We start from the raw sequence: 23,111 nt of genomic DNA on the forward strand, positions 1-23,111 counted from the left end.
CGGTCGGTTTCTTATACAGGGAGGTGGCAATTTGGCGATTGGGCAAAATGCTTACTGCCACATCTAAGAAGTTGGTGGTACTGGTGCTGCAGGTGTAGGTGAATTTGATGTCAGGGTCACTAGAGTTGGCAGAGAGCATGAGATCATGGAAGGATGCCTCACTGCCAGCCCAAATTACAAAAATATCATCTATATAGCGATAATACAATTTAATGGCTTCAGCAGTGTTAGGATTGGAAAAGAAGATATCTCGTTCTACCTCATGCATAAAGATATTAGCAAGGCTGGGGGCGACACAAGACCCCATCGCCACCCCCGAGCACTGCAAGAAAAACTTATTATCAAAATAGAAGTAATTTCTGGATAGTACTAAGTCCAATAATTGGATGAAAAAGTCAATATCAGGACCAGTGTACAAGTTGCTGGAAACAACTGCTCGTCTTACGGATTCGATACCACGTTGATGGGGGATCGAAGTATACAAAGATACGACATCGATAGTACATAGTAGATGGTTGGCAGGCAAGGCTGGTTGTTTCAAGAGTTCATTGAGGAAGGTGTTGGTGTCCTTCAAGTATGTGGATTGGGAAGTCACCACAGGTTGCAAGAATAAGTCCAGAAATTGCGAGACAATGTAGTAGAGGGAATCTCTCGCCGATATTATCGGCCTGCCAGGGGGGTGCAATAAATCCTTGTGGATTTTAGGCAAGGTGTAAAGCAGGGGAATCTTGGGATGATTAACTGTGAGAGCTTCGCTGATTTTCAGCGGAATGATGGATGCCTGCACGCTCATTGCCAGTAGAGAGTCCAATTCGGTTTTAAATTGCTTAGTGGGATCAGATCCAAGTTCTCTGTAGACGGAAGTCACAGCCAGCTGACGGTATATCTCGGTTTTATAGTCACTGGTGTTCTGTACCACCAGTGCTCCACCTTTGTCGGCGGTTCTTATGACAATGTCTTTGTAAGACCCCAGATCTTTAAGAGCTTTGCGCTCAAAGATTGTGAGATTGTGTTTCTCAGTGTGGACGGCATGTTCACGACTAGAGATCACAGTGTCCATACAATCTAAAAACGATCTGATGGCAGGGTTGTTAGAGTTGGGATCAAAGGTGGATTTGGTATTAAGTATCGGGGCGGTCTTAGGGGTAGCAGTGTTGTCAGCAAAAAACTCCCTTAATCTCAGTCGTCGACCCATTTTATACAGGTCAACCTTTTCTTCAAATGGGTCAGGGAAGGTTGTTGGTACGAAAGAAAGGCCCTTGTTGAGGACATCTTTCTCAGTTGGAGTGAGGGTCCTCGAGGATAAATTGAATGTTATGTCCTCTTGGATTTGGATCTGTTTCTGGATCCTCGCCCACTGACCTCCTCGCCTCGTTCTAGTACATCCGTCGGGCCTCGTCTGGCCCTGGTGAGAACCCCTAAAGGGGGTCTCTGGCTTCCCCGTCCCCTTCCTCTCTGTGGCTTTGCACATTCTGAGTCGCTTGAGGATGGAGCACCGCTGGACTTTTCTGTATCAAACCGGTGTCTTTGTCGATATCTGCGTGGCTGGTCCTGGGGTTGACCCCGACCGTATGCCCAGCTGTAGACTTGGTATTCGCTATAGTCGCGATCCACGGTCTCCCGTTTAGATTTTTTAAATTGGATCAAATCTTTACGGTACTGTTCAATCTCTGTGCCGAGACGGCCCAACCAGTCTTGGGATTTGTCAGATTTGATAGTGTTCAAGTGTGTTGCTTCAAAGGCGGTGACTTTTTCTTTTATAATGTCCAATTCTCTTTTAGATTCTTCTATGACCAATAAGATAAGGTCATACGAACATTTGTTTAATACTGCAGTCCAGCGTCTGCAGAAGTCAGGGTTGGACCTGCCGATCGTAGGGATATTTTTAATTCGAAAACCCCGCGGGATTTTTTTGTCTCTGAAATAATCAGATAGGGTTACGCCGTGGAGATAGAAGTCGATTTCCCTCTTTTTCAATCTGGTTAGGAGAAGAGTGAGCTGGTCTGCTGTGTCTGTGGTGCTGACATCCTTGAGTTTGTCCGTGAAAAGTATCAACTCTGCATCAGAGTCTGTAAGGATTAAAGAGTCTCCAATTGGTAGATTTACTTCTTTAAAGCCGGGTGTAGCTTCATGCTCTGACATCCCTAGTGCGGGTATGTGCAGGGGGTGCAGGGGAAGTGAAACACAAACGGTGATGTCGATTGATAAAGTCACACTTGAAATAATGGGCGGTTGCCTTGGCTCCCAGTCCGTGGATGCACGTACTCAGGAAAATATAGTCCAAAATGTTGCCTGGCACTCCGCATAACCCAGAAACAACTTCTGCGGTGTCCTGTCCTCCCAAATGGGAAACATAGAAGACAAAGGATGCTGGACGGCACTCGCATTCACAACTTGAGCAATCAGTCAAATAAGAGTCTACACACGGAGGTGCAGTCGACGTTTCGGGTCTCTGACCCTTTATCAAGACAGAACAAACATAGAAGACAGTACTTACATTTATAGGTGAAAACTGTGATCAACCCACCCAGTGCTCCGTCTCGCGCTGGCCTCCTGGAGTACTATGACGTCACCTTTGCGCCTTAGCGCCGATCAGTCCTGTCATCACAGGGGGCGTGCCAGAAACCGTGCACCCATTACCATAGTGACAAAAGTGTAGTACATCTAAGGAAGGGAAACAAGAGACATGAGCTGATAATCCCAATAGTGCAAAAAAAGTTTTGCGATACATACACAACATAGGAGATAATACAGTCTCGGGGATATAAGGCTCAAAAGGAAACAACAGTATTAAAGTAGCGGTCATGATATAAACATATGTAGAGACCTAGCCAATTAATTGGCCAATTGAAAAGGAAACATTAAATAGAATGTAAGCGGAAACAATTCATGAGGCTAATTAGCGGGAATGGCTAGCAGCCTCGGCAAGGTGCCGAATGTAAACACAGAGACAGGCACACATAGCTAAGTGGAAGTGCTGAACGAGCTCAGGACATGTTACAAAAAACTAGTGAAGGAGAGTTGCTCGTTTAATCTAAGCGGGGACACAGTCTGCAGACGGTGTATCCATCTGGCTTCGTATCTGAGAAGCAGACGATTCCGATCACCGCCTCTAATGTTTGCAGGGATACAGTCGATCATATTGTATCTGATAGAGGGGAGTGGGTGATTGTGGGCTTTGAAGTGACGAGCCACTGGCTGGTCAGATCCTTTGTCAGATAGCGCGGCCCTTATACTGGTTTTGTGGTTGGCAATTCTTTCTTTAAATTGGGTTATAAAACTTTTTTTGCACTATTGGGATTATCAGCTCATGTCTCTTGCTACACTTTTGTCACTATGGTAATGGGTGCACGGTTTCTGGCACGCCCCCTGTGATGACAGGACTGATCGGCGCTAAGGCGCAAAGGTGACGTCATAGTACTCCAGGAGGCCAGCGCGAGACGGAGCACTGGGTGGGTTGATCACAGTTTTCACCTATAAATGTAAGTACTGTCTTCTATGTTTGTTCTGTCTTGATAAAGGGTCAGAGACCCGAAACGTCGACTGCACCTCCGTGTGTAGACTCTTATTTGACTGATTGCTCAAGTTGTGAATGCGAGTGCCGTCCAGCATCCTTTGTCTTCTATGTTTCCCATTTGGGAGGACAGGACACCGCAGAAGTTGTTTCTGGGTTATGCGGAGTGCCAGGCAACATTTTGGACTATATTTTCCTGAGTACGTGCATCCACGGACTGGGAGCCAAGGCAACCGCCCATTATTTCAAGTGTGACTTTATCAATCGACATCACCGTTTGTGTTTCACTTCCCCTGCACCCCCTGCACATACCCGCACTAGGGATGTCAGAGCATGAAGCTACACCCGGCTTTAAAGAAGTAAATCTACCAATTGGAGACTCTTTAATCCTTACAGACTCTGATGCAGAGTTGATACTTTTCACGGACAAACTCAAGGATGTCAGCACCACAGACACAGCAGACCAGCTCACTCTTCTCCTAACCAGATTGAAAAAGAGGGAAATCGACTTCTATCTCCACGGCGTAACCCTATCTGATTATTTCAGAGACAAAAAAATCCCGCGGGGTTTTCGAATTAAAAATATCCCTACGATCGGCAGGTCCAACCCTGACTTCTGCAGACGCTGGACTGCAGTATTAAACAAATGTTCGTATGACCTTATCTTATTGGTCATAGAAGAATCTAAAAGAGAATTGGACATTATAAAAGAAAAAGTCACCGCCTTTGAAGCAACACACTTGAACACTATCAAATCTGACAAATCCCAAGACTGGTTGGGCCGTCTCGGCACAGAGATTGAACAGTACCGTAAAGATTTGATCCAATTTAAAAAATCTAAACGGGAGACCGTGGATCGCGACTATAGCGAATACCAAGTCTACAGCTGGGCATACGGTCGGGGTCAACCCCAGGACCAGCCACGCAGATATCGACAAAGACACCGGTTTGATACAGAAAAGTCCAGCGGTGCTCCATCCTCAAGCGACTCAGAATGTGCAAAGCCACAGAGAGGAAGGGGACGGGGAAGCCAGAGACCCCCTTTAGGGGTTCTCACCAGGGCCAGACGAGGCCCGACGGATGTACTAGAACGAGGCGAGGAGGTCAGTGGGCGAGGATCCAGAAACAGATCCAAATCCAAGAGGACATAACATTCAATTTATCCTCGAGGACCCTCACTCCAACTGAGAAAGATGTCCTCAACAAGGGCCTTTCTTTCGTACCAACAACCTTCCCTGACCCATTTGAAGAAAAGGTTGACCTGTATAAAATGGGTCGACGACTGAGATTAAGGGAGTTTTTTGCTGACAACACTGCTACCCCTAAGACCGCCCCGATACTTAATACCAAATCCACCTTTGATCCCAACTCTAACAACCCTGCCATCAGATCGTTTTTAGATTGTATGGACACTGTGATCTCTAGTCGTGAACATGCCGTCCACACTGAGAAACACAATCTCACAATCTTTGAGCGCAAAGCTCTTAAAGATCTGGGGTCTTACAAAGACATTGTCATAAGAACCGCCGACAAAGGTGGAGCACTGGTGGTACAGAACACCAGTGACTATAAAACCGAGATATACCGTCAGCTGGCTGTGACTTCCGTCTACAGAGAACTTGGATCTGATCCCACTAAGCAATTTAAAACCGAATTGGACTCTCTACTGGCAATGAGCGTGCAGGCATCCATCATTCCGCTGAAAATCAGCGAAGCTCTCACAGTTAATCATCCCAAGATTCCCCTGCTTTACACCTTGCCTAAAATCCACAAGGATTTATTGCACCCCCCTGGCAGGCCGATAATATCGGCGAGAGATTCCCTCTACTACATTGTCTCGCAATTTCTGGACTTATTCTTGCAACCTGTGGTGACTTCCCAATCCACATACTTGAAGGACACCAACACCTTCCTCAATGAACTCTTGAAACAACCAGCCTTGCCTGCCAACCATCTACTATGTACTATCGATGTCGTATCTTTGTATACTTCGATCCCCCATCAACGTGGTATCGAATCCGTAAGACGAGCAGTTGTTTCCAGCAACTTGTACACTGGTCCTGATATTGACTTTTTCATCCAATTATTGGACTTAGTACTATCCAGAAATTACTTCTATTTTGATAATAAGTTTTTCTTGCAGTGCTCGGGGGTGGCGATGGGGTCTTGTGTCGCCCCCAGCCTTGCTAATATCTTTATGCATGAGGTAGAACGAGATATCTTCTTTTCCAATCCTAACACTGCTGAAGCCATTAAATTGTATTATCGCTATATAGATGATATTTTTGTAATTTGGGCTGGCAGTGAGGCATCCTTCCATGATCTCATGCTCTCTGCCAACTCTAGTGACCCTGACATCAAATTCACCTACACCTGCAGCACCAGTACCACCAACTTCTTAGATGTGGCAGTAAGCATTTTGCCCAATCGCCAAATTGCCACCTCCCTGTATAAGAAACCGACCGACAAGAATACCATTCTTTTGGGCTCCAGTCACCATCCCCCTTCGTTAAAATGGGGCTTACCCTATTCTCAATTCTTAAGGGCTCGGAGGATTTGTAGTGACCCCATAACTGCAGAATTTGAAATCTCTAAAATGCTTGCTGACTTTCTGAGTCGTGGTTATCCCCATCAGCTTTTGAAGAAAACCAAAGAAAAGGTCCTGAGTCTCGATAGGAGGCTGGTACTCAACTCCTCTCAGAAGCAGCCCCTTGATAACAAAATTATATGGACACAAAAATTCACAACAGCCAGTAATAAACTTATGAAAGCTGCCCGTGAATTTTGGCCGGTGATCTCAAGTAATAAAACCTTGCCCTCCCTAAAAGGTAGTTCGATCCTACCCTCATTCAGAAGAGGCAGGAACATGAAGGACATAGTTGTCCATAATGACATTAGCTCATTTACTCCCACCTCTAAATCTTTTTTCCCCACCAGAAAAAATGGCAACTACAAATGCATAGGCTGCACTACCTGTTCGAGCTTGGAAACAGGAGATCATTTTTTCCACCCCCATACAGGTGAAAAAATACCAATTAAATTTCCCTTGACGTGCAGTAGCAAATACGTTATATACTATATAAAGTGCCCCTGTGGGCTTCTATATATAGGTAAAACTATAACCCAATTTAAAGAAAGAATTGCCAACCACAAAACCAGTATAAGGGCCGCGCTATCTGACAAAGGATCTGACCAGCCAGTGGCTCGTCACTTCAAAGCCCACAATCACCCACTCCCCTCTATCAGATACAAAATGATCGACTGTATCCCTGCAAACATTAGAGGCGGTGATCGGAATCGTCTGCTTCTCAGATACGAAGCCAGATGGATACACCGTCTGCAGACTGTGTCCCCGCTTGGATTAAACGAGCAACTCTCCTTCACTAGTTTTTTGTAACATGTCCTGAGCTCGTTCAGCACTTCCACTTAGCTATGTGTGCCTGTCTCTGTGTTTACATTCGGCACCTTGCCGAGGCTGCTAGCCATTCCCGCTAATTAGCCTCATGAATTGTTTCCGCTTACATTCTATTTAATGTTTCCTTTTCAATTGGCCAATTAATTGGCTAGGTCTCTACATATGTTTATATCATGACCGCTACTTTAATACTGTTGTTTCCTTTTGAGCCTTATATCCCCGAGACTGTATTATCTCCTATGTTGTTTATGTATCGCAAAACTTTTTTTGCACTATTGGGATTATCAGCTCATGTCTCTTGTTTCCCTTCCTTAGATGTACTACACTTTTGTCACTATGGTAATGGGTGCACGGTTTCTGGCACGCCCCCTGTGATGACAGGACTGATCGGCGCTAAGGCGCAAAGGTGACGTCATAGTACTCCAGGAGGCCAGCGCGAGACGGAGCACTGGGTGGGTTGATCACAGTTTTCACCTATAAATGTAAGTACTGTCTTCTATGTTTGTTCTGTCTTGATAAAGGGTCAGAGACCCGAAACGTCGACTGCACCTCCGTGTGTAGACTCTTATTTGACTGATTGCTCAAGTTGTGAATGCGAGTGCCGTCCAGCATCCTTTGTCTTCTATGTTTCCCATTTGGGAGGACAGGACACCGCAGAAGTTGTTTCTGGGTTATGCGGAGTGCCAGGCAACATTTTGGACTATATATATATATGCCAATAACGAGTGTCACTTTGAATCTTTGTGAAAAAGTGCACTTCGAGTTCTTATTTTTGTACAGCATTTTTGGCCTCCACCCATCTTCTCGACCCACAGACGGGTGGAGGCCTGAAATGCTGTAGACAATAATTGAATTGCACTTTTTCACAAAGACCCGGAGTGATGCTTGTTATTGGCAGCTTTATATTGGAAGATGAGATCTTTCATGGGATGGCACCCAGGCAAGTACTATATGCGTTTTGAGACTGCTGGACGTGTGGTGGGTGGGTAGGGGTGACACCATGGGCTACTACATCGGGTGACACCAACCTTAGTGATGCCTCTGCTAGCATCTTCTACAAATTATTAATTTACCTATAGCGCAGTCATCCATTCTGGGGAATGATGTCCCCCTTCACTGTACTGCAACTTGACAAACCAGCTCTACACTTTGCGCCTCTACCTGATAACTAGATATCAGCCATCCTCTTTTCACACAGGCGCTGGAGAAGCACTTGTGCTGGAGAGGGGCGGAGCTACCAGCTTATCTGTGTGTGAGAAGCAGCCAGCCCAGCAGCTGTGAGGTGTTGGGAGGAGAATAGGGACACACACGAGTATTATGACTGCCGGGTGCCCATTCACATCTGCCTCACTGACAGGGGCCTGCTTTCATATAGGCAGAAAGCAACTCCCTGTCACTGAGGCACATCTATATGTGCTGCTTAATGACCTATTTTGAATGGGTTTCACAGTCTGCTGATGGCTTCACCCACTGCCCACCCCCTTTTTCTGTTCATATTGTCAGCGGGAGGCACCGCTCGTGGTGTCTCCGAAACCAATTTAAAAAGATTAAAATAATATAAAGCATATACTTATGACACATAAGTGGGAAATTTACTAAGATGGGAGTTCTTTTTCATGGAATGTTGAAGGTGCTAAATACATAATAAGTAGATTCTGATTGGTTGCCAATAGCAACATTTCATGTGAAATAGAACTCCCAATTTAGTACATATCCCCCAATATGTGTCATAAGTATTTTCTTTGTATTATTTTATTATGTTAATTATTAATAACAGGGAAGGCACTGCCTCCCCTGACTGCATGTCTCGGATGAGCAGCACCCAATCTTCTGTAAACCCCCAGTTTAGTATTTATATCCCTGGTGTAGCCATCTGGGAAAGTCACTATACATCCTGCTGTCAGTCATTTCATAGGACCACACGTGTCAGTGAGATCAAGTGATCACAATGCTCTGGACTCACAGGTTTTGAACTGTTACTTGTGGCTTTAGCTTTTATATAGCAATGACAATTAATCATTGGGGAACAATGTGATCCTTTGTCAGGTCTCTCTTGCTGTACTTATGCTGTCTGTGCTCTAGGCATCTGCTACATTGTCAGTAACGGCATTGTGTCTGTGTGTGCTTAGTGTCACCTGTTGCCTTGCAGTTATGTCACTATGCAGGTGTTCCTTCACTTTGGCTATCACCTGTCTTCCATAATGGATACTGCATTTTGTTCCTTGAAATTTGATAGTTCATCAATTAGCCACCATAAAATTTAAAGGTTTAACCAGAGCTGGATTAAGGGAGGGGCAACAGTCGTGATCATCCTGGGGCTCCCACAATGTATAGATCACTCTGCCATTGTCAGTGTGACTATGCATGACTAGAGCTCAGCCAACAGCCACCATGAGTCGATTGCTGAAAAATCTTGATTGGGCCTGCAATGTTATTCTCATGCCTGGTCACCTTACCTTGTCCCCTGCACAGCCTCTCAACTTCGTAGGTGATTAGCTGGGAGTTGGCACTCGTTCTCTCATGCCTGCGTGGTCTCTGCACTGTGTGACTGGCTGGGAGTAGAGATGGGCAAAACGGGTCACTAGCCTGGGATACAGCAGATCGGTCAGTGAAAAGATCCGTATCTTTTTGGCGGGTCAACAGTTCGCTTTGAAAGAAGGGGTAATTTTATAATAACAAAGCATAATTTGTTTTACAATCATTTATTGCCATTTTTTTTTTTAAACAGTGAGCTGAACAAATAAGAACATACATAACAGAGTAAAACACTGATCGATGGCTGGGTGGAGTATCGCCATCGATGGCAACCATCGACGGCGTCTGCACCGATGGCCATCCTTAGCAGCAGCCTTGTTATTCTTACTTTTACTTGCAGTAGCAGCACTGAACTCAGTCTCCAGAGTTAGTACATCTCAGCTGCCACAGGTGGCAGTGCTGAGCATAGGCAAATACATTGTAATGAAAAACTAAACTGAAAGTAAAACAATGACGGATCACCTTTTTGGGATCGGCGGCTCCCTGAGGGGCAGATTTATTAAGCTTGGAGAAGAGATAAACTGGAGATAAAGCGGAGAATAGGTAAAAGGAGATAAAGCACCAGCCAATGAGCTGTTTGAAAAAGACAGTTGGGAGTTGATTGGCTGGTGCTTTATCTCCTTTTACCTTTTCTCTGCTTTATCTCCAGTTTATCTCTTCTCCAAGCTTAATAAATCTGCCCCTCAGTCTTTTATGGGATCCGTTCAAAAGACCCGCTTCGTTCATGAACGACCCATCTCTAACTGGGAGGCTCAGTCCATAGTAGGGATGGTATGTCCGGCTTCCCACACTTCTCCAGTGCTGCTGCTTGCTCGCTGGTTTACACTGCAGTGAGAGATGGCCGTAAAGAGAGCTGTGCACAGTCCAGTATGAGATGAGATAATTGCCGAACCTGCCACTTGCAGGCTACAGGCATCCCTGCACGTGTGGGTGTGCACGCTCAGGGGCACCTACGGTGCAGTGCACGCAGTGTCATGTGTTTCCCCTTGCAGCACAAGGGGGGAAGAAGCCTTACTTTTATTGATATGGGCTCCCACAAGTTTGTTGTCCAGGAACCCCACATTTGGTATATATTATATATCTATCTTGGCAGGAATAATTTTCAGTGTGACTTGGATCTTACACTAAACAGAATCTCACATGCCCTTTTTGGTATTCTTCAATTATGGAATGTGAATGAACTGGTGAGCTTATCCTATCTTGGTTGCTACACCTCCTATCTGTCTAAAATTATAGACCAGAAGTCATTTCTGCATAGCAGCATTTACATTTTTAATTTCTACATGACTCATTGCTAACTTCAGCTCTGCACAGCCTGACATTTTCTATCCTTTCCTCTGAAGTACAGTACCAGGTTACTCATGTGAGGAGGTCATTGCAGTGCCTACTATATAGGTGTAACTAAACCACTTACCGGGCACTGCACCCTCTCACCTTCAGACCGTGATGAACCACGGTCCTGGTTATTTGCCTGCACTCAGACACTATCACCAGGGGCGGATTGGCCCACCGGGAAACCGGGCTGTTTCCCGGTGGGCCGGCATATTTTTAGTATAAAGGGCCGCCCTCCCTCCTTAACAGGGCCGGCCGCGGCATCTCCCTGTATTTTGCCCTGTTTAAAGATGGCCGCGGCCGGCCTCGAGTAGTTCCACAGTGAAAGTGGCCGCGGGAGGGCTGCGGCGCATGCGCGGCCGCACGCAGCTCCTCCCGCAGATATTACATCTGCCCCACTGTGCAGAGGTGGTGGCCGCATCGCGATCGCGGGTGCGCGTGTGACGTCACCGCGCACCCGCCCACTGTACAAGACTGCCTCAGCTGCCTGCAATGTGGGAACTTGGAAGGCTGAGCCGCTGAGGAGTGAGTGCCGATGCCCGACTGCCTAGATTATAGTATGGAAGTGGCAGCGGGCAGACTCACCAAAGAGTTGTAAGATGACTGGCATTATTTTTATTTTGTAATGTGTTTAAGTTTGCTACTATATATTTAATGCATATATATTCTTTGAAGTTTTTTGTGCCTTCATTAAACTGTGTGTGTACAGTGGCGGTGGGTGGAACTACCAGGGGTGATGTTAGGTACCCTCCCCCAGCAGCAGCGTCACTGCCTCATTACCATGAGAACGCCCAGCGTTCTCATGGGTAACGCCCATGGAACGCTGGGCGTTCCCATATGGTAATGGGGCAGCCCGGCGCCCCCCGCCCATCTCCGCCCCACGCACGCCGCCATGGGTGCACGCACTATACGTCTGCACATGTGCAGAAACCCGCATGCAGACGCGCAACATTGGTCCTGCGTGCGAATGCACGCAGGACCGAACAAACGTGAATAACCCCCTTAGTGTGGTGGTGGCTGTGTCCAAAGAGGCACAGCCACTCACCACGGCTGTCACTTCCCCCCAGCCTCCCGCCGGCTGCTGCTGATACCCTCCCCGCAGCCCATACCCACTGCGGTCCCCGGAACCCCTCCCCCCCCCATCCAGGTTTTCCACTAGTGTAAAACTTGTAGAGACAACACAGCTGCATTTTAAATTTGCCGCTGTGAGTGAATTAATAACTGCTCGCAGATCGGCAGCCGCAGCATTGCGGTGTGTCAGATAATGTGTAATGGGCATTGCGGTGTGTCAGATAATGTGTAATGGGCATTGCGGTGTGTCAGATAATGTGTAATGGGCATTGCGGTGTGTCAGATAATGTGTAATGGGCATTGCGGTGTGTCCCATAATGTTTAATGGGCATTGCGGTGTGTCAGATAATGTGTAATGGGCATTGCGGTGTGTCCCATAATGTGTAATGGGCATTGCGGTGTGTCAGATAATGTGTAATGGGCATTGCGGTGTGTCAGATAATGTGTAATGGGCATTGCGGTGTGTCCCATAATGTGTAATGGGCATTGCGGTGTGTCAGATAATGTGTAATGGGCATTGCGGTGTGTCAGATAATGTGTAATGGGCATTGCGGTGTGTCCCATAATGTGTAATGGGCATTGCGGTGTGTCCCATAATGTGTAATGGGCATTGCGGTGTGTCAGATAATGTGTAATGGGCATTGCGGTGTGTCAGATAATGTGTAATGGGCATTGCGGTGTGTCCCATAATGTTTAATGGGCATTGCGGTGTGTCAGATAATGTGTAATGGGCATTGCGGTGTGTCAGATCATGTGTAATGGGCATTGCGGTGTGTCCCATAATGTTTAATGGGCATTGTGGTGTGTCAGATAATGTGTAATGGGCATTGCGGTGTGTCAGATAATGTGTAATGGGCATTGCGGTGTGTCCCATAATGTGTAATGGGCATTGCGGCAGCGGGCCATTTCCCGGTGGACCAGCACATTTTAATAGGGAAGCGGCCGCCCACCCTCCTAACAGGGCCGGCCGCGGCATCTCCGTGCCGGGCCGCGGCACTGTGCCCTGATTGAAGATGGCCGTGGCCAGCCTCAAGTCCTCCCACAGTTAAAATGGCGGGAGTGCTGGTGTGCAGAAAGCCTGGCTGCGCTGCCCACGTGATCAGCCATCCCAGCAGCAGCGCGCAGGACTGTTTCGCGCGCTGCGCTGGATGGATCTGTTGGGCGGTGGCAGGAGCATCGAGCAGGGATAAACACAGCATGCAGAGGCCGGAGGGAGCACAAAATAAACAGCAGCCGGGGACTGTCTGACAGGTGGCCACAGGAGGAGGGTAAAAACAAGGCACTGGTGCTGGCAGAATTAATAATTTGAGGCCTCAGTGTATATATATAAATATATATATATATATATATATATATATATATATATATATATATATACATATATATTCAACAAAAAAAGTGAGCAAATTAATGGCACAGGCTGTGGAGCTAGCGGTGAATACTACGCATGCTGACTACAGTATATTGAATTGTATGTGAGCCTACACTTTTTCAGTAAATACTTGTCATTACTTTGCTCATGTGTGCGCTCCTTTTTCTTGTTGGATGTTCCATACACTGAGGCCGTGACAAAGCCTCCTGGAAGTGAGCCAGCACTACATCCTTAAAGACGGATTTACATATATATGACATTGTGACGTTGCGCAGATCCTCTTCTTGTGTGTATGTATATATATATATATATTTTTTTTTTTTTTTCATCTCCATAGTAACCGGACTCCTGCATTCTGATCAGAACTGTGATGCATTTCCTTTGACTCGTCTTCTGGAGAAAGCCTGCTGGGAGAGGGGCTGCGCTGAGCGGAGGTCATGTGAGAGCGACTTCCGCCGGCGTCTGCTTGCACAGTGAGGCTGACTGCCGGTTTTTCAATGGCGGACGGAGATCTGCATGCACGAGCTTTCTGTCAGGTACAGGGTTAACCGGAGGGTGGGCGGGAGGGTGGGATTTTTGTGGTGTGTATATATATGTCTTTTGTGTACTGTATTGTTCGAGTCCCTGATGACGGGGTAGATACCTCGTAATGGCGTAGGACCATCAATAAATGTTTTTTGCATTTATTGGACAGTGAAAGTCTGTCGGAGGGCTGCCAACCCCTCTATCTATATATACATATGCCTTACAATACAGATTTTTAAGGTAGATGGATGAAGAAATGGCGGCACTCGAAGACTGATATAAACTGGGTAATTTTGTAAAAGCATAGAACAGTGCATCATACTCCGACGTTTCGGGTATACAACCCCGTTTTTTAAGGTGCAGAAAGTGACAACGGTTGTCACTTTCTGCACCTTGAAAATGGGGTTGTATCATCGGAGTATGATGCACTGTTATATGCTTTTACAAAATTACCCAGTTTACAGTTTACAGTTTATCAGTCTTTGAGTGCCGCCATTTATTCACCCTGTGTCTTCTCATTCCGTTGCATAATGTGAACTTTAGCCTATTTTTTTTTTACTCATTCTGTGTGGCATTTTGTGAATTTTGGATCATTCCATGTGTCATAATGTGAATATTGGCTCATACTGTGTGGCATAAGGTGTACAGGTTTTTTTATAGAAAATAGGGCCCTCATGTTATGGTGCATAATGTGTTCAAGGGAGGTGGCCCATACTCAAAGCCCCACGGGGGGGGGGGGGGGGGACAGTTGGGAGACCCCCTGTCACCCTCCCCCTGTCTCTATCTCCCCAGCCCCACAGGCTGCAGAATAGACGCTGTATGCAAAAATAGGGCGGGGCCTCGTTGACATAGGCCACACCCCCATATTGATAGACCACGCCCGCCCAAAAATCGGGCGCGCCTGCGGCGCGCGGCAACACCGCCCCCCCCCCCCCCCTTTAGGGCTGCTTCAAGATATTTCCCGGGCTGGTTTTAATTCCCAATCCGCCCCTGACTATCACCAAAGGAGCTTCAGGCTTAAGGGAAAGTCATCCTCAGCACTCGTAACCTCAGAGCCTGAAGTGACATCTATTGCCAGTTGCTCACCTCAGTGAAAACTCGACCTTGCCCCAGGATGCAAGGTCCATGATCTGCCCAAAAGGAAGGGAAATAGGCAGAGACAGACACACAAAGATGGATGGACAGGCATGACAATCACTGACTCTAATCTTCCTTCACTTCCTCTGCAATATCCCCTACAGGTCCCTGTAAGGAGACAAGACAACACTGCCGTGCCTAACACTGCCACAACTAACACCACTACATCACAAAGCCCTCAAACTGACAATGTGTGTTTGTGTGTGGTGCAACACATTTCTAACAGTTATACATCAAACTATGCCCTGCACAGAAAACAACATACAATGCAGAAATGGGTCCCGCCATTTTCTGGAGCCGCTGCTGTCAACGCTGCTGAATTCTGTGTTCCCAGCTGTGACCTTGGTGGGCCAGTGGAGGGTGCTGGATACTTGAAACTAGGTGGCTTTAGCAAGCTTAATGACATGAAGGAAATTGAGATGACTGTCGCACAAGGAAGCAGCGGGGACAGAGTGTTGACTGTAAACCATGAGCAGGTTGCAGCCCCCTGCCCTGGTCCTCTGTGTACTGTTACCAATGAGCTCGGATGCTGGGGATACAGGATGACTTGAGAATGAAGATATGATGCTGATGATGTTATATCAGTGTACTGGTGTCGGTCTGGGAACCAAGGAGGGTATTAGGCATGGAAGCCTGTGAGCACTTTAGATGCAGCCTGGGAGCAGATAGTGATGTGGCTTGGGAGCCGAGGATGATGCAGTTTAGGAGCCGAGGATGACGCAGCATAGGAGCCGATGGTGATGCCTGCTAGCAGACACAGACACCACTTGAGAGCTGGTGGTGGTAAACAGCAGAGTGTCTGGCAGGTGGCAATAATGAGGAAGTTTGCTAGCAGCAGCACAGGTGCACAGGTATCACTGGGAGAAATAGCCTAAAAGCCTGGGAGCATTGGATGCTGGCTCTGGAGAGTATCATAGGAAGCAGACAAGTTGTTCAAGGCGATTTGATAGTGTTGGGGGCCTGACTTATATCCCCCTGCCTGTCTCTGATTGGCTACTGAAGTCACAGCATCAATGAACCTGGAGAGTACCTGTGCACACCTTGAGAATGTGATTAAGTGCACAGGTCAGGGTTACATTGGGGCAGATGTATTAAGCCTGGAGAAGAGATAAAGTGGAGATAACTTGGAAGAGTTAACACACCAGCCAATCAGCTGTGTTTGAAATATGACAGTTGGGATCTGATTGGCTGGTGCGTTATCTCCTTCCACTTTATCTCCAGTTTATCTCTTCACCAGGCTTAATACATCTGCCCCAGTGTTACTGGTTACACTGGAGCAAAACTGTCAGCTGACCAAGGTGTCATGGCGGCACCCATGCAAAGGGGAATTGGCATGGAAGCTTCATGGGATGCCGACTAGGCCCCAGGGGACCACAGGTGACATCCCTCCAGGGCTACACCAGAGGACATAAAAATGTATTGTAAAGTGCAACGGAATATGCTGTGCTATATAAGAAACTGTTAATAAATAAATAATTTGTCAAAATATAAGGATTGACATATATTTCTTAAATATCGAATGTGGCTTTACATCAAAACTCCCTATCAGGACAAAGGCCCTTATTCTGATTGAGTCGGATGGCTCAGAATGCGGCCGGCCGATGTTTGGTATTTGCGCATGTGCAGAGGTGTATCTGCGCATGTGTGAACGCCTCACACGTCCGAACACGGTGTGAGATCCATGTAGAAAATGATCGTACAGAACCATCCGAGCAGGGGGGTGGAGAGAAGCGTGAAAGGCTGATTTTGCTTATTACCATATGCGTACGCCTCGTGGGAATCCGGCCGTGACGAACGTGTGGGGGGTGGACATATGACATAGCTGGATGCAAGCTGCCCGCCCATATCCCTGCTTTTGCACAGAGAAATGCCCGAGTGGTCTGGAGCACTTGGTGCTGCCTGACCACTCGGGCCAGCATTCGATGTTCGGCGACCATCGAATGATGGGGGAGGTTCCCACAGATGGAGGAGGTGTTCACATGAAAAATCCAATCACGGTCCGTTCGGTCGGCTTCTTACCGCATTCGGACGGTGTGAGCGATCCATACGGAAGGCGGGGCTAAGAACACCCAGTTCCTGTCCGAAAATACACATCCATCTGATTCAACTAGAATAAAGGCCAAAGTCCAAAAGAAACCTTTTGAGGAGTATCTACATCCCCTCCATCATGAGTACGGGTATGGACCCGCTTCCTACCTTGAAAGATACCTTTATAAGTGTCAAGCATCCTAACTTCTTGAAAGTTAGGTATGCACCCTTTCCTGGACACATTAAATGCTCAGTATTAACCTAAAATTGCACACGATAAATTTGTGTATCAATTAGTTCTCATATTCTATATTTTCATGTATCCGCCATTGACTTTACCAACGAGTGTGAAATCAGGAGGAGACGTCTGCAACTCACTCCATGAATAGAATGAATAGTATTTTTCCACATCTTAAAATCATTCCGTGCCATCTTTTCAAAACCCTACCGTTCTTTCCAAAAATGTGTTTGTAGGATCAATAAAGATTGAGCCAAGGTGTTTTTGAATAAAAGGCAGCAGAATCTGAGGAGCGCCCAACTTTCTCAAAATAAACTTCAAAGCCACTGTAATCCAAAGGGTTATCCAGCAGTGCAATAGCAGGTCTTCCGGCCATCGCGGCATCCAGAGCCAGATTGGGAGGGTCTCAGTACCCTCAGGCTCCCCTCTATCTAGCATTTTTTTTAGCTAATGGCTTTGTGCATGGGAGTCCCATGAGTCTTTACACAAGAGGTCAGAGGCGGAGAGGTTTGTGCCGAGTTCTGATTGGTGGAGCTCATCACATGCTTCTTAGGCCTGTGGAGGACAGCAGTAGAAGCTTCATGGGAGGGTTTTTTAGAAGAGGCAATGCTGAGCCTGTGAGGTCTCCTACAGAGCAAGGTACAGGTGGACAAACAGGATTTTTATGTGGGGTATAATCAGAGGCGTAGGGAGGGCGGAGCCACCGGAGCTCCTGCTCCGGGCGCCGATTGGTCGAATGGCGCTACTGGGCCCGCCCCCCCTCCGCTGCCCTGCCATACCCGACGCCTGCCTCCGTCCTGCCCTCAGTGCCCTGCTCACCGGTCCCTGCCACCAGCCCAGCGTCACGGGAACAGGTGAGCTCACTGGCTGCCTTTCACCGTGATCAGGCAGCATGAGCACAGCCATAAACTGAGAAGCAGGCAGGCAGCTGCGCCCTGCAGCAACAGCACCCGCCCGCATGGGGGATATGACCCCGGCCACATACAGCCACTGCACGCTGTTTGGGCAGCTCAGCCTGGAGTCAGCCGGTTCCATGCCTCAGGATGGTCTAGAAAAAGGTTCCCAAGAGGACCGAAACGTTGACCTGACCTGTTTGCACTGAGATGTTTTGAATAAATCCTAAAGCTATCAGCATCAAGAAGTCTGGTGAGTGCTCTCTGCTTATTTGGAAAATAAATATATATATATATAAAATATAAGCGACACTCCACCGTTAGAAATAAGAGCCCATACATGGGTCACTTAGTTCAACGTTTAGTTGCAAACATTTTCATCAGGAACTAAGCGACCCGTTATAGTGTCTTATATAGCGCAGCAGATTCCGTTACAGTGTATTAAATAGCGCAGCAGATTCTGTTACAGTGTCTTATATAGCGCAGCAGATCCCGTTACATTATCTTATATAGAGCAGCAGATTCCGTTACATTATCTTATATAGCGCAGCAGATTCCATTACAGTGTCTTATATAGTGCAACAGATTCCGTTACAGTGTCTTATATAGTGCAGCAGATTCCGTTACAGCGTCTTATATAGCACAGCAGATTCCGTTACAGTGTCTTATATAGCGCAGCAGATTCCGTTACAGCGTCTTATATACGCAGCAGATTCCGTTACAGTGTCTTATATAGCACAGCAGATTCCGTTACAGTGTCTTATATAGCGCAGCAGATTCTGTTACAGTGTCTTATATAGTGCAGCAGATTCCGTTACAGCGTCTTATATACGCAGCAGATTCTGTTACAGTGTCTTATATAGTGCAGCAGATTCCGTTACAGTGTCTTATATAGCACAGCAGATTCCGTTACAGTGTCTTATATAGCGCAGCAGATTCCGTTACAGCGTCTTATATACGCAGCAGATTCCGTTACAGTGTCTTATATAGTGCAGCAGATTCCATTACAGTGTCTTATATAGTGCAGCAGATTCCATTATAGTGTCTTATATAGTGCAGCAGATTCAGTTACAGTGTCTTATATAGCGCAGCAGATTCCGTTACAGTGTCTTATATAGCGCGGCAGATTCCGTTAAAGCGTCTTATATAGTGTCTTATTTTTTAAGTTTTTTTCTTTTCAAATGTAACATGCCAACACGTGCTAGCCATGCCCCCAATTCATTACCGGGGGAGGGCGCGAAATATGCCCTTGCTCCGGGCACCATGGCACCTAGCTACACCGCTGGGTATAATAGATATATATATCACCCCCCCCCCCCCGCCATTACCCATTTATTATTTAACCTAAGCTCTATGGGTACTTCCCCATTAGATCTTCCAGATTACCAGCCTGTTGTACATTCTAGATCCTGCAAGACATCTAATGCCAGCAGGTTTGTACATACCCTCACACGTCATTTCCCCCTATTATTTCTGACCACCTGTTGTAGACCACATATATTATGGGTGCAATTCTCTGATAATCCAGATTCCCCGACTAGCGTGCTTACCCATGGAGTTTCCATGTACTCTCTTAGCACAATGTTCCTGCCTTTGCTTTATAACATGTCCTTATATTTGAATTGGCTCCTAGTTTATTTGAACTAGGCAGTGACATTATACTATGTATGATTTATATGCAATACTTTGCTGCCACTATTGCCACCTGCTTTTATCTGCTATATTAGCGACTCTAAAGCTGCCCATACAGGGTCCGTTGTGGACCGGCTCCGTTCTGTACTATGCGATGCGCGCTCCCACGCATCACAAGGGCCCTTATTCTAAATGACGCGGACTTTACCGCATACTTTCGGATCGCGTGTTTACGGCGTCTGCGCATGCGTGGAGAACGCAACGCGCATGTGCCACGCCTTGACTCGGTACCAGTTCGGCCAGATCCCGTCCAGAACTGTTCACCGCTATCATTCGGGAAATAGGGGCGTATTATGGGCGTCATGCGGAATGACACATGGGCGTAGTTTCAAAGTGGGCAAAACGGGGCGGAAACATGGGCGGACACGGGGGAGTACACTTATGTTGGGGGGCGTACATTCGGAAACCACTCCGAATGCACGCGATCAAAAAGGGCAGAAATGTGCGGTGTCCACAAGTGTACTATTGCTTTGCGGACACCACTCGTTCATGCGGTAGGCGAACGTACGCCTAATGACTACAACCATTAACACCTGAACCCAATAGAATCTACTCCTTTACTCATTACTCACTAATAGGACGCTTGTCAGTGCTTTAATTGAAACCATTGCTGCTTCAAGGAACCCGTACTAAACACCCACATATGCTGTACTTGTCAGACACTTTCAAACTGCTAACAATGGACATGACAGAATATTAATACTAGCAATACACATGTGTATTTGACATGTACTCATGAAACCACACATTTTGGGTAAAGTAAACACATTTATTTATATTCATGTCACAGTCAATGCCAGTGTGATGCAATGACCATAAAATAATACATACAAACAATAAACAACATGGCAGGAATGCCGCAAAATAAATAATAATACAAAACAAATATAATTGCACACAGATGGACTCCAGCACCTCCTATGTGCCACTGCACATGCAGCCAGTGGGAAATGAGGAGGCTGCTGGCCCTTCTACAGCAGGGCAAGCTGCACCTGACCATTCAACAGCAGGGCACCCTACACCTGGCCCTTCTGCAGCAGGCCAACCTGCAGCTGGCTCATATGCACCATCAGCAGAATCATTTGGAACACAACCGGGGACTTCACAAGATAGTACCATGGCCAGCACTTCAAGTACAGCTGACAGTAATGGCAGGCAAAAGAGGGCAACAGGGGAACCACAAAGGACATATGAAGCAAGGGCTCAGCTGGTTCCCCTCAGCACGTGATTGGACACAAGAAGCTGACACACACAGCACAATGGAAGATTTGGGAACACATAACGGCGGAGATTAATGCAGCCACAAGTTCATTTCCGACCACGTTTGGCCTTGGTAGGCTCCTTGGCCTGTGCAGCAGCTCTTCGGGGACGGCCAGATGCTGGGGCAGGTGGAGCAGATGATGTGGAGGGGTTGGCTGGTCTACCCCTCCTGCCAGCAGGGAGTGTTGCCGCTGGTAATGCACCAGAAACGGATGCCATTAGGACCCTGTTGCTGGTAACCAGCTCCACCATAAGCTCATTATGGTGGAGGAGGAGATCATTTTGGCGGGTGGCTTGCTCGGCCAGCACCTGAGCACTTGCAGCCATGGCCTGCATGCTCGCAGCCATGGACTGCTGGGTGCTGACCAAGCTCGCCAGGATCTCCTCGGTCCTACGCACCCGTTCTGATGCCAAGTCTCCCTGCTGGTTGATGTCCCCAAGCACCTCGGCCAAGGCGGCCAAATCGGCTTGGCCCGATGCCTGCTGCTGCACAGGCCTACCTCTGGGGCCAGGTGGCACGGACTCCTCCACCTCCTGAACAGAGTCGTCACCAAGCGGTGGGGTGTCTGTGGGAAAAGATAAACACAATTAGTAGACATTCTACGATAATTACTTGCACAAGTTTATGGCATGACCAATATTTACCTTCCAGAAAAGACGCAAACACTTCAGCTGGGGCCTCGCTATCCATCGTGCTCACCCCCCTGATCTCCTCAACTGATATACAGCTCTCGGCCATCTCCTCCAGGGGGGTGAGCTCTAGCCCTGATGGCATGGGGCCGGCCCCAGATGTCTGGCTGTGGTCCCACCGCTTGGTCATCTTCCTCTTCAGGTTGGTTTTGAAGTCCTGCCACCTGCAATGTAAGTTGACATATTAATACATGTCACTCCCAATGTTAGCTGTTGCAGCCATTGCTCTGTGCTACATATTACAACATGTGATTAATGTCCCATATATAATATTACATGCAACTAGGATATCAACCGTTACAATACACATTCACAATCACCCTACTCTAACTCTCAACGAAATAACATGGCAATAATGTATGTGTATCGTAACAACCTCACGGCCCATTTGCTAAATGCATCTAAGCATCAATTCAATCATTACTTGGCTATTACTGGCCACATGTATCACAAAACAACTTGCCTCTTCTTCACATGGTCCGTCTCACGAACTTGTGGCGCTACTTCATTAATCTCTGCCGTTATCTGTTCCCAAATCTTCCATCTGCGTGTGTGTGTCAGCTTCTCGGATGGACACTCTATCCAATCACGTGCTCGGGGAACCAGGATGGCCAGCTCCTGTGCTTCATATGCCTTATTTTTTTTGGGTGGTTCCGCTGTTGCACTGGCTCGCCCCTTGCCACGTCCCTGGCCACGCCCCCTGGCACCAGTCGCTGCACTTGAAGTGCTGGCCATGGTACTACCTTGTGAAGTCCCCTGTTGTGTTCCAAACAATTCTGCTGATGGTGGATATGAGCCAGCTGCAGGTTGGCCTGCTGCAGAAGGGCCAGGTGTAGGTTGCCCTGCTGTAGAATGGTCAGGTGCAGGTTCCCCTGCTGTAGAAGGGGCAGCAGCCTCCTCATTACCCACTGGCCGCATGTGCAGTGGCACATAGGTGGTGCTGGAGTCCATCTGGTCAAATAGTTGCTGCAGCACTGGGTCCACCTCTGGTTGGGATCCAGCCATGTTAGCAACAACATTGTCACCTTCTAATACACCTTTATATACTGTTTGTGTAATCTGTTTGGCGGACATCAGCGGCAGCTGCGTTCCGTGCGTGAGCGTACGTCGCTGTTTTTTCGCGCCGCATACGGTGGCGGAAATTCCATTGTGTAAAACCTGGCGAAAGTTCTACATGAAATACTGGTCACCAATGCTAACATTGCATAGAATCTTCTGATACACCTGTGACTATTGCACAATACACATGCTATTTGCTAGCATGACATGACATTTCATTCATGACTACTGTGGTATTGTGGCGTTTTAGTGCAAGCTAAAAGTAGCCCAATCCCTTAGAGAATCCAGCCCACAAGTCATGCAATACTCATCTTTACTGTTATAGACCACACATGTGAGAGCCCTATAAA

Source organism: Crinia signifera, chromosome 3, assembly GCF_055691185.1.
Source record: "Crinia signifera chromosome 3, ASM5569118v1, whole genome shotgun sequence".
NCBI classification, from domain to species: Eukaryota; Metazoa; Chordata; class Amphibia; order Anura; family Myobatrachidae; genus Crinia; species Crinia signifera.